Source organism: Papaver somniferum, chromosome 5, assembly GCF_003573695.1.
Source record: "Papaver somniferum cultivar HN1 chromosome 5, ASM357369v1, whole genome shotgun sequence".
Lineage (NCBI taxonomy): Eukaryota > Viridiplantae > Streptophyta > Magnoliopsida > Ranunculales > Papaveraceae > Papaver > Papaver somniferum.
In genome coordinates, this window is record NC_039362.1 from 360,236 (window position 1) to 372,993 (window position 12,758).

General features: G+C 37.9%; 1 long non-coding RNA gene across 6 annotated transcripts; it reads left to right on the top strand.

Annotated features, from left to right (window-relative positions):
• The first annotated feature begins 6,484 nt into the window (after positions 1-6,484).
• On the top strand, positions 6,485-9,866 carry LOC113280844. 6 transcript variants are annotated; one of them, XR_003325801.1, is made up of 9 exons: positions 6,485-6,821; positions 6,914-7,035; positions 7,140-7,267; positions 7,476-7,763; positions 7,932-7,991; positions 8,198-8,276; positions 8,802-9,082; positions 9,167-9,327; positions 9,604-9,866. It is a non-coding gene; the product is annotated as an uncharacterized LOC113280844 (long non-coding RNA). The 6 variants fall into 6 exon arrangements; XR_003325803.1 differs by having other exon boundaries at positions 6,917-7,035; positions 7,932-8,120; XR_003325805.1 differs by having other exon boundaries at positions 6,917-7,035; positions 9,591-9,866.
• Positions 9,867-12,758: the final 2,892 nt, after the last annotated feature.

Sequence of the window (12,758 nt, forward strand, 5' to 3'; positions counted from 1 at the left end):
TACCATCTACTTACAACATATTTGGCTTTAAGGGGTCATCAACCCGCCCAATAGGAGAGGTAATATTAGAAAATCCGGGTGGGAAGAATCCTTACCCTAACCACTTTCTGTGTGGTAGATGTGCTATCACCCTACACAGCCATTGTCGGATGATCCTGGGTTCACGGAATCAAAGGAGTGTCCTCCACTTACTATCAAAGGCTAAGATTCGCAACACCTGACGGAGTAGCAGAAATCATTGGAGACTCTGGCGAAGCAAAGTATTGCTACAAAATGGACGTCCAAAACGGCGAAAACAAAGTAAATTCCCCAAAAGCACATGCAAGGAGAGCTAGAGGCATCGATAACTCGATTAAATCCATCACTATATGGCAATAAGTGATGCACCAACGCACTTACTTGACACTCCATCCTTGTGCAACACTATAACCTCGGGACCGACCACACGACCCTTATAGCAACTACAGGACCTCCCCAAGGAGGGAGAAGTCAGACCTCGTACTCAAGATCGAAAGTAATCTTGAGAACAAAACAACCTATATTGGTACCCAGAAAACCTTGGAGGATTCCCTTTACAACAACTCACAAAAATTCTCTGGAGAGTGGGGTATAGATACCACACCTGCAGGTGCTCTACTATCTTTTCTAGATAGTTACTCAGGTTACAGCCTCTACATTAGAAAGGCTAGCATGCAACATCATTCCCGACCAAGAACATATGTTGACCAAACAAAGACGCGCACCCCAGATGGCTCTACACTAAACCCCTGGCCACTCACCAAAAAGGAAACGAAGGTTCCCAAGCCCAATCAGGCTCTGGCAAGACATCCAATTGACAAAAAAGTCTATTTCCTAAGTTGGGTTGCAGGCAAAGCCCAACCTATATCGCAGGCTAATGGGAAGCATTAGCAAATCCGTAACATATATTTTTTTAGGCATACCCAAATCTTTTAGGGCATACTGAATGAAGACAAAATAGGGATATAAATATCAAATTCAATAACCCCTTAGCCAAATATTTTTTGTAATGGCAAATCTACCCTTTTAGGATTAGTGTTAATTAATGATTAGTTATAATAATTTTGATTAATGAGTAATGATTAATGATTAGTGATTAAGATAATTTAGTTATATATGTTTGAGTAGATGAAAACGTTTGAGGAAGAAAAAATGTTAATGGTTCGGCTTATATAATGAAAATCGTATCAGCCGAACTGTTCATATACACTTTCAGGATGAAAATTTGAAGAACAGTTCGGCTTAAAAAACAACAACATTATGCGCCGAACCTAGGTTCGGCTCACAACTCACCTAAATTATGCGCCGAACCTTGATCTGAAACCTAGGTTCAGCTCATAACTCACCTAAATTATGCGCCGAACCTTGATCTGACCCCTGGATATTGACAACTAATGAACAGTTCGGCAAGCTGAAAGTGTTATTGTTATGAGCCGAACCAACTAGTTCGGCTTGTTTAAAAATATCATAATGAGCCGAACCTAGTCCTATGTGATCTGGAAGAAAAATTATGTGAGGTTCGGCACATATTATGATTGTCGAATACGCCGAACCCCTATGCATCTTTATCTGTGACTAGATTAGGCTTGAAATTTCATGAAATTTCATGCTGAACTGTTCATATACACTTACAGGAAGCTTTTGTGAAGAACAGTTCGGCTAAACGCGCAACTCAATTTTGACCCGAACCCAACAACGTAAAGAAGAGTTCGGGTAGAGGAGGAAGAAGAAGAGATGTTAAGGGAAACTGATTTTGATTTTTTAGAAAACTGATTTTAGATTTTTGTATTAAGGGTATACATGTAATTGAGCCCTCATAAGGTTACCCCTTATAAGGTCACCCAAGTTAGGCATACCATTTTGTATGCCTAGAAAGAAAATGGTATGCCTAAAAACAGCCCTCTATCTTTTACTAAGAGCATCACACGACCCACGAAGGTTGATGTCTAGCAGGTTCATATTTGAGGCTAGGGCTTTGAGCCCCTACTCGTAAGAAGGTCATGAAACCTCCCTCAAAATGTACTAAGGGTTCACACACTCTTTTGAAATTAATAAAACTACTCCTTTTTGTGCATTACTTGTCTACATTTTACATCTATTTTCAAGATTATAATCTTTACTGTATATGTATATTTTTCTTTTACTTTACGTATGCATTTAGAATAATCATCTCATATTTGCACTTCTAACAAACACATCAAACAGATGAATCCATCAACAAATATGGCATGGTGCTGGTCACACCCCATCCTACAAAATAACACGGGTAAAACAACCCTCAGTTACTTTACACGGACTATGGACCTAAGGTAACAGCGTCACGGTCACGATATCAGACGATACCCTGTTACAACAGGAGATACCTAGCCCTGACTTCTCTACTTCACGCCAAAGTAAGAATTGCTCAACCAATGCATCGCCTTTGAGAGAACTCTTCAACAACTACCTCAAGGAACAAAACAAACAAAGGCTAAACGACAGTTGCTACAATCTAGGTCCAATACAGTAAGAGATAGCATATCCATACAAGGAACTGATCACTCCTTGGATATGTTACCCAAGGTTGTACCAACAACGTACAGTCAAAACTCTTTCATAGTCAGATCATGATAAATTATCATACGACCAAAAGAAGGCAGTCGCCAAATAGCAATGTTAATAACAATTAGCAACAAAGTTAACGTGCCTCCCACATACGAGGACTTACCACAAAATAGTAAAGTTCTGCCTCCCATAACTGAGGACTTTCCAATAAGGATGAAAATGTTTCCACAAAAGAGCAAATAAACCTGCACACTTAAGTTCAAACACAAGTAACCAAAAGAAGGAAGTTAAAGCGAGAAAGGAGCAAATTCAAGCATGTCCATCGCCAAGAGCCTCTTGCTCATATTCCGCCTCGTCCTCAACAACAGTAGCATTTTGTACGGGAACGGGATCAACGGTTATTGGAGGGACCATGATGTTCGCAGCAGCAGCTGTGGCAGCACGTTGACGATCCCGAATGACAGCAGCCTTGCAAGCTTTTGTCATCAAAATCTTGTATTCCGCATGGAGTTTGTTCAATATTTCATCTCTCTCGGCACGAGCAGCATCCAGTTCCTCTTCATGGTTGCTCACCAATTCATTAAGCTCCTCATCGAGGCCTCGCCTAGGCACTCTCTCCTCCCCCAATTGTCGTTCCAACTCAGCCTTTTGTCTGCAAGCCTCTGCAGGACCAAAGAAAAAATGATTAGCTAAAACAGCATGTTAAGGCAAAACAACATACAAATCAACACGTTAGTAACCTTCGTTTTCATGGAAAATGGCGGCTAAGTCCTGTTCTAATCGGGTCTTTTCGGTATCTAGAACAATAAGCCTTGCTTCTGCAGGAGTCACGGCCATATCACCCTGAGGACAAGATAGCATATGCCTATCACGCTCCTTCTCCAAAGCAATATAATCTCGCTTGAGTCTTCTCAATTCCTCCCTATCATCCTCGGCTTGCGCTAGTAGAGGCATGTGATCAACCTGCCAATTAATAAGCCCATCCTTCTGGGATCGAAGCATCTTAATATCATCTGCACGCTCTACGACTACCTTCTTAGCCTTATCCAGTAAATCACGAAGCTCCACAGTACGCTTCCGATGTACCTCAACATCTTCCCGCAGCATGGTGTTCTCCTGCTCTAGGGAGTCAATCTTGCACTGACGAGCAATCACATCAAGTTTTAGACCACAGAGCTCTCTAGCATGCTTATGTCCAACAATGTCTAATCGCGCATCCAATCGTTTGATCATAACTACCAATACAAGGACTAATTCAGAAGTCTAATCCCTACCATGGAGATATAATACTAGATTACTGCTATAGCAGTGGGGGGCCGATGAAAAAACAGAGGCTAAAACAAAGGTCTTAGTTTCTTTTTCAGTTTGTTAATTATCAAAAAGGGCAAAAAAAAACAACCTTACAACCGATAATGGGACACCAATAACTTGCTCCATGCATGGGCGTAGTCAAGGGATGACTAACCCTGATTTTAGCTCCATTAAAATCTCCAAAGTTATATAAACCCCCTATTTTATTTTATTTTTGTGTTTAGTTAATAACATATTTAAAAGTTGATTCACTAAAAATCCTTGTAGTTTCTTTGATATTATTTCTGGCTCTGCCAATGTTTACGCGATTTTTTAAGTCGGGTTCAATCCCCACCATAATAGAAGTTTGTATTTAAATTAGTTGTACAGTGGAATTTGATAATTCACTAGTACAAATAGTTATATAGGCCACGTTTTTGGTTTTATAGCCTAGCCACGTTTTGGGTTATTTGCGTGGCTACAGGTTATAGTTCCAATTTACAGTGTTGTTGTAGCCACGTTTTAGGTTACCCTGTAGCCAAGAGCATCATTTAGTCATGGATTTTAAGCCCAAACTCATAAATTGTAACCGAAGAGCACCATTTGGTCATGGGTTTAAATCTAAACCATGGCTTGTAACCATAGATTAGTATATGACTACATGAACGAGTCGTTGATGTGTCTATTGTGTAGGGTGGTATTATACACACTTAATCACCCATGGCCGAAACGAACCTGTTCATCCACTTGGGTTTGTTTCAGTATCCATAATGCATGGTTTACTAGACACGTATACGTTAAGAAATTGACATTTCGTTAATATGACAAAATAGTAATATATTGCTACACAACTTAACTTTTTATTTTTTAGTTCATTGTATGGCCACACTAAAATGTTTCTTATTTGTCAAAAACTATGGTGCTCATTGCTAATCTATCATATCATATTGGTCATGAATTTGGACAATAACTTGGGCGTGAATCGCGATTTGAGTTCTGAAATAAAACGGTTATAGATTAAAGTATTTGTTGCACTTATTTTCGGTAGGGGTAATCTGATCATTTTAATAGATGCGTGTTTGAATCATGTATGGTTCAGTTTGTTTAGGGGGAAAATGGTCATTTTACAGAATTTAAATTAATAACAGAATCGACATTTCATGACTTTCGAGAAAGGGGTAAGTAGTCATTTTGACAGTCTTTGAATATCTTCTGCACTTATTCTTATAAAGGTAGTTCGGTTATTTTCACAATTTCCGGAATACTCGTTGCACTTAAATCTGGTAAGGGCAATCTGATCATCTTCACTGGTGTGTGTTCATATCACGTATGGTTCACTTTATCCAAGGGAAAAATGGTCATTTAAAAATAAATAAAAATAATGGCAGAATGAACATTTCATTGACTTTCGGGAAAGGAGTAGAACTCAGGTTTATCTATAGACATAGCTTCATATTTATCGATTTTGATGATGTATCATGTTAAGTCTGAAGTCAGAACCCTCCCGGAGCTTCGTGGTTCATAGTTTGTATATCGTTATACCAGATTTAAAGTTCGAATCGGCACCGAGCTTCATATTTATCGATTTGGATGGTGTATCATGCTAAGTTTGAAGGCATAACCCTCCCGTAGCTTCGTGGTTCATAGTTTGTATACCGTTATACCGAATTTGAAGTTCGAATCGACATTGAGCTTCATATTTATCGATTTCGATGATGTATCCTGATAAGTTTCAAGTCAGAACCCTCCCAAAGCTTCGTGGTTCATAGTTTGTATGTCGTTATACCACATTTGAAGTTCGAATCGACACCGAGCTTCATATATATCGATCTCGATGATGTATCATGTTAAGTCCGAAGTCAGAACCCTCCCACATCCACTTTCTCAAATCCTCTAGAGAAGGGTTTGTTTAAGGTTTCGAAGAATATTCTGATGGAATCTTGCCTATGAATGGTTAGATTAATTGTTGTTACGAAGTTTCTGACTTATAGTAGTCCACTCCCAACCATGTTTCAAGCTCGGAGCGACTTTCTTTCTCGAAGTCGCCAGAAAAGGGTTTGTTTAAGGTTCCAGAGAATATTCGATAGAATATTACTTATAAATGGTTGGATTCATCGTTCTTACGAAGTTTCCGATATATAGTAATCTACTCCCGGCCAGATTCGAGTTCAAAGCCACTTTCTCGAAGTCGCTATAAAAGGGTTTGTTTAAGGTTTCAGAGAATATTCCAATGAAATCTTGCCTATGAATGGTTGGATTCATCGTTCTTACCAATTTTCCGATTTATAGTAGTCTACTCTCGGCCAGGTTTCGGGCTCGGAGCCACTTTCTTTCTCGAAGTCGCTAGAAAAAGGTTGATTTAAGGTTTGAGCGACGATTATTACTAATCCAACGAACCAAATTTAACGAAATCAAATCATGCGGATCAAAAGCCAATCTAACGGTCCGCAGTCCCGTTTGGTTTACCAAATTTTGTGCTTTCTTTTCAATCCGTATGCTTTATTTAAACCAATGGGATTGTCCAAATTTTAATCTAACGGCCGTAGATCAATATCATGTGTGGATCACCACACTCTTACCCATACATCTCGCGACTGCCCCCCATTTTTACTTCATCTCTTTACTTTCTCCGCCTCCGCCTCCGCCTCTCTCTCTTCTTTTTTCTTCTGCAAATCTAATGCGTGTTCTTGATATTTACTTCTTCCATATGGATCTGCAAAGTTCTAGTGAGTATTCGAGAGATTAAGAAATCAGGGTTTCAGGAGATAGATGAAAAATTAGGGTTTCAAAAATCAGAATTTCTTCGTCTCTCACAAAAATTTAGCTGAAGGTTTGATTTGCTTTTCAATTGAATCCGAGAAGAACAAGAAGATGCCGTTATGTAATGTGAGTAGAAGGAATCCAGAATTGGATTAAGATTTTTTACAGAACTCATGGTCATGGTCCTAACAAAGTCCTTCTCATCATTGGTAAATTCTCCTAACCCTAAATACCTTCGCCCCTTTTTATCAATTTGTGATTTTCAATTGTGGGTTTTCATTAATTTGATTGATCGATTAAGTAGGATTAGCAGGAACGCATGATTCATGGGATTGCATGGTCCTCGGAGTGTCATCTAACTGGTTATTATCTTGGACGTGATGCTGATTCTGGACATGAAGAATACGATGATGATGATGAATGGTATCCTTTTGATTGTTTGTTTTGTAGATAAATCTTTTAGTTTTCGTTATTTTGAGATGTTTTGTGTGAATTTGTGGATATTGGATTGCCTTAACTTGTGTTAGTGACTCTATGGATGGTATTTCTGGGGAGGATAGGGACTCTGAGGAATTCAAGTATGATTCTGATAATGATGAGTACCTTGAGGATGATGGTGAGGATCTTGATATGTTTCCATCAGGCAAGAGTGCAGGTAAAATCACTTATTTATTCTGTTCTGTACTTTTCGTTGTGTTTTTCTTTGTTGAAAGTAAAATAATGAAGCTGTTGTGGAATGAGATTTGAGTTTATGGGGATAATGGGTTAGTGATGTGTTTTACTAGCGAAAGATTTATGATATTCATAGCTGACTTTTCCAAACCTGACATGCTTTTGTGCTTTCTGAAACAATTGTCATTCAGGAGATAGAGGATAATGAGAAACCTACTGATAATTGGAATGCAAACAGCAAACATCCTAAGAAGTCAGATGAACAGAGAAATGTTGTTGATGGTTTCGATTGTTGTTTGAATTTGAGTTGGAGTTGACATGTTCAAAGGGTTTTGTGTGATTCAAATCAGTTATGGTGGTAAGAATTCATGGGTTTTGTTGTCGTCTATTGACCAAAAAATCAGGGAAATACTGGAAAGAACCTGAAGGTGTGAAGATTTTGAATCTTGAAGTTTGAACCTGAGGCAGGAAACAACAAGGTAACATTGTCGTTACTGATTTTATGTTTTACTAACATGTTCAATCAAATTTTTGTATTATGGACTTTGTGCCTTCTTGATAGTACTATCTTGAAATTTAGGGCTTTGTTTTGTGGTCTTTGTATTTATGTTTCCACACTTAAACATGAAAAAAAAATATTCTTGCAGAGAGCTAGGCTGTTCTTGGTGCTGGTAAAGAAGCTGTTTGCCAAGCTGTTGATGGTTCAGGTTGGCTCGAGTTTGAGATGTTCTTATAGAAATCTTGTAAATGCAATACAATACAAGTGTGTATGCTGGTTTCCGGGAGTCCTATAAGAACCTCGGGCAAAGTAGTTATCAGGAATCAGATTGCATCTTGTAATTGCATTATGCTTTCACTTTTCAGTATGACATGTCGTGGTTTTGTATTTTATTGAGTTCATTTTCCACCTCAGGTTTAGGTATGCGACGGCTAGTTTCTTCTCCTATGATGGCATGTTTTTTGCAATGGATGGAAGAGACACCTCAAGCACGGTATGATCTGTTCTCTCTGAACCTGATATAGTCAATTCTTCACCATTTTATATTGCGCATCACATGTTTTGAGGCTACTTGTATTATGTTTTCTGTGATGTCCTTTCTGCTCTTGCAAGTGGGTGTGATCAAATAGAGACATAGATACACATCCACATCACTATTTATGCCTTTTGTTAGTGTTCTTGTAAACATCGTGTATTTGTGACTGTGGTTTCTAGTTATCATGTAACTCAACATTAAATCTGATCATTGATATTCTGTTGCAGTTGAATCAGATGACATAGTATGTTCTGCTCCAAAGATATGTTTTATAAGCTATGTCATAGATACTTGGTTACCTGAAAAAATAGTGCTTGAATTAATTACATTGACTGAATGCAAGAGTAGTTTATTATGTAGCTACTTATTGGCAGCATTTTTGATTAAGCATGTTTAACATCTTCTAAAAATTTAAACTATATTTTCTTTTTAGCAACACTGAAGTAACTAATATCTATTTGCAATGTCAACTGCACTCTGCAGAAACCTTCTTAAACTCATCACTCAGCTGCTGCAACTACACAAAGATCTCCTGCATCTAGACATCAGATGGACCTAGACCGGTGTCTCCTCTTCTTACCCAGGGATCCCCAGTTCAAGAGAAGTTTGCTATGCAGAAGTCCCCTAGCAGACATAAGTATCTGACTGAAAGGCAGAAATCTGATGTAACTAAACATATGTCTTTTGCTTCCAAGCATCAGTGCGCTAACTCTCAAGAGATATCTCAATCTACGGAATCGAAATTCAAAACTAGACTCCCAGTGGTATGTTCTTTTTGCAGATATTTAAATCCATACTGTTTTGAGATTTGAATCTGTTGACGCTATTATATCCTATATGTTTTGTAGACTGGGGAATGCAAACTGGCCCATACCTCACTAAGGAACATCTTTGCAGTTACTTTTCATCAATCAGCAGCAAAAAAGATAATGCATGGAGTTCCACTTCATGATGATTGCATCAGAGTTTCGTAGCTTGGCCAAAAGCACTTGCGACCTCTTGCTCTATTGTAAGTTGCTTTATTCCATAGTCTGTTGTATTTGGCGATGAAACATTTTAACAACTCTGTGAAGCAATATAATATGTTCATATCCCTGTAATGGATATAGCTCATGAAGTAGAGGAGGCAGCAATTGTTCTTTGTGGCATCCATGTGGTAACTATATAGGTTCAGAATTTATGTACAACCTTCCAAGGCAACAGTTGTTTTTGAACCTTTTGCACTGCGTGCAGTATTTGAATCTTTATGTGCATGTATATTTACCAAAACAGGTTTTTGCTGCAGATATAGCCACTTGTAGATCCTAATGAACATGGTGCTGACCCCAAAGGCTAAGTAGATGAAGAACAAGAAATCTCCAGCTATGAATGCTCAGAGAACCAGCAAGAGTCATTGAGAGAAATAGTACCTTAGACTGCGAATGTTCAGACTTTTTGAATCGCCAATTGAATATTTTATGTTTTAAGATTTTGCACGACTGATCAGACATATGAGAGGTTTATCATATGATTAATAAAAAGTATTTTGGACCAATTATTGTTTTGCAACGATGATTATCAATATTAATTTGGCTGCGTATGATATAAATGAGTGACCGCAACTGGCTTCCGGTGGCTAAATATGAAATATGGTCACCATGGCCAAATGACTGACTGAGCTACATATTTTGAGTGGCTAAAAATCATTACTTGTGTCCAGAAGGCAAACAATAGCCACGTTTACATGATTTACGTGTCCACCTGTAAAGTACTTAGTCACGGTGCTATAAATTTAGTATAACTATAAGTCATAGATTGGCCATGCTATAGATTCGATGTAGCTATATGTCATGAACTGGCAATGTTGAAAGATTTTTTTGCGTGTTTGAATGATAGAAATTGCCGTGGTAAAACAATTTCACGTGGTATCAGGGTACAAAGTAGCCACATCGAAACCATACTTGATGAGCCTAAAGATAACGAAGGTAATGATTAAAATAGATTCATGTGGCCTTACAACAAACTCTAGCCACGTTAAAATCAAGTTGTGTGTTTATAAGGATTTTACGGCAATGGTTGTAGGAAAAAAAAGGCTTTATTACAAAAAAAAAAAAAATGGGCATCATATGGACACGGTTATATGATATGGTAATGGAAAATCATGTAAAATAACCACTCAAAATTTATGCAACCATAAAGGTATCCTATTGTTATGCCTCCTACCATAACAATTTTAGAGTGAAAGAAATCCATGACTAAAGGCCTATTAACACACTATTTAAGTGTGGCCTATGCGATTGTTTGTATTGGTGATCGACAGTGTTGGACCTAACAGCGGAGCTAATCCAACCCGCTGGATAAAATCCGGCTTTAGAATATCAAAAAAAGAAAAAAAAGTTTCAAATGAAGATGTAACATCGTAATTTGGTCAAACTAAGTAACCGGTTTAGTGGTTGGCCTTGTACTTTACCTAGAGCTGGTTCAATCTAATGTACTGAATCGAAGTAGTATGGATGTCTGGTCAATGCCTAGCTGGGGCTCTCACTCCACGTGTTCTTATATGCTAACGCCTGGTGAACACGTGCCCAACATGTATCTAGAGGATTAATTGTATATTTGCAAATATAGCTCTCTTTTCAGTCAAAACAATTGTAGTAAGTTCTCGTTTTTTCCTCGACCTTCTTTGCGTTCCACTAACCCTATCCTCAATTCATCAAATAACCCAAATTTTGAAAATTTGTTTTTTTTGGTACTTTCAATTGTACGATCTGTGAAATATACATGTGTTTATAAGCCAATAAGCCGGTTTTTGGAGATATTGGAGATTTGGGTAAGAGATTAATAAGGGAAAGATGTTTTTTTTTCTTCTTTTTTGTTTTTGTTTTTGTTAGAGATCAATAAAAGAAGTTTTGAGAAATAAACGGTGTCCATTCAATTGCAAGATTTCAGAGAAGATCAATTTGTTGGACATGAAGTTAGTGAAAAAGTGGAGGTCTAACAACACCACCCAATATTTCAATTAGCAATCTGTATGGACTAACTCCGAAATACTTAACTAGAGAATCAACTAGACAGTCAGACTCAATCTAGATAAAAAGTATCTCAAGGATTTATTACCTCTTCACTTGATTTGATTTACTCAAGCTAAAATAATAGCGAGTCTAATAATCAAATACAACGAATAACTTGGATGATACCAAAGACCAATATCCAAGTGTTAATCAATGAAATCAACAATCACAAGATTGGATCTCCAACTGATTAAACTTCAACGCACAACCTGTATTATTTCAATTATACAAAATATAATGCGGAAAAGAAATAACACAAACACCAGAAGTTTTGTTAAAGAGGAAACCGCAAATGCAGAAAAACCACAGGACCTAGTCCAGATTGAATACACATTGTATTAAGCCGCTACAGACACTAGCCTACTGCAAACTAACTTCTGACTGATCTATAGTTGAACCCCTACCAATCTCCCACTGATACAAGGTACAGTTGTACTCCTACGCCTCTGATCCCAGCAGGACACTGCACACTTGATTCCCTTTACTGATCTCACCCACAACAAAGAGTTGATGTAACCCAAAATCACAGACTTGATAAATAAACAGCTCTGTCTCACACAGAAAAGTCTATAGAGGAATAAATCTGTCTCCCACAGATAATCCCTAACCTTGTTCCGTCTTTTGATGTAAAATCAAGGTAACATGAACCAATTGATAATCCAGCCTTATATTCCCGAAGAACAGCCTAGATTAATCAATCACCTCACAACAATCCTTCCTGACTACACAGGCGGTTTGTCAAGGAATCACAAACAGTGAGACGAAGATGTTTGTGACTTCTTTATCTTGCCTATCGGAGAACTCTAAAGATCTCAAGCCAATCAAAGATTGTACTCGTACGATAGAAGATGCAAGATCAGATCACACAACTACGATAAAAGTAGTATTGGTCTGGCTTCACAATCCCAATGAAGTATTTAAGTCGTTAACCCGAATTTAAGAAGAAACTCAAGGGTTAATGGAGATCGACTCTAGAGAGAGCACTAGTAGCACACGAACGTGTGGGGATTAAGTTTCTCTCAAGCTAGATGTCTCCTATATATAGTCTTCAAATAAGGGTTTTGCATTAGGTACAAAGTAATCCTTATTCACCGTTAGATGAAAACCTGATTTACATTCAAGCTAATATTTCTCAACCGTTAGATCGAAATCATAGCTTGTCATACACACTTTGTATACTTCTACTGGGTTCGTGAGAACCATGCCCAAACGTGTACGCATATGTTGGTTCATTCACAGTAAACCAAAAGGTTAACCATAAGTGCACTTCATATTAACCTTGTTCGTCTTCACCATAAGTAGTTCAAATGACTCATATGAAACTAGTTAGAGAGTGATCAATTGCTATTACACAATTTAATCAAAGATGATACGGTTCGATTGAATCGAC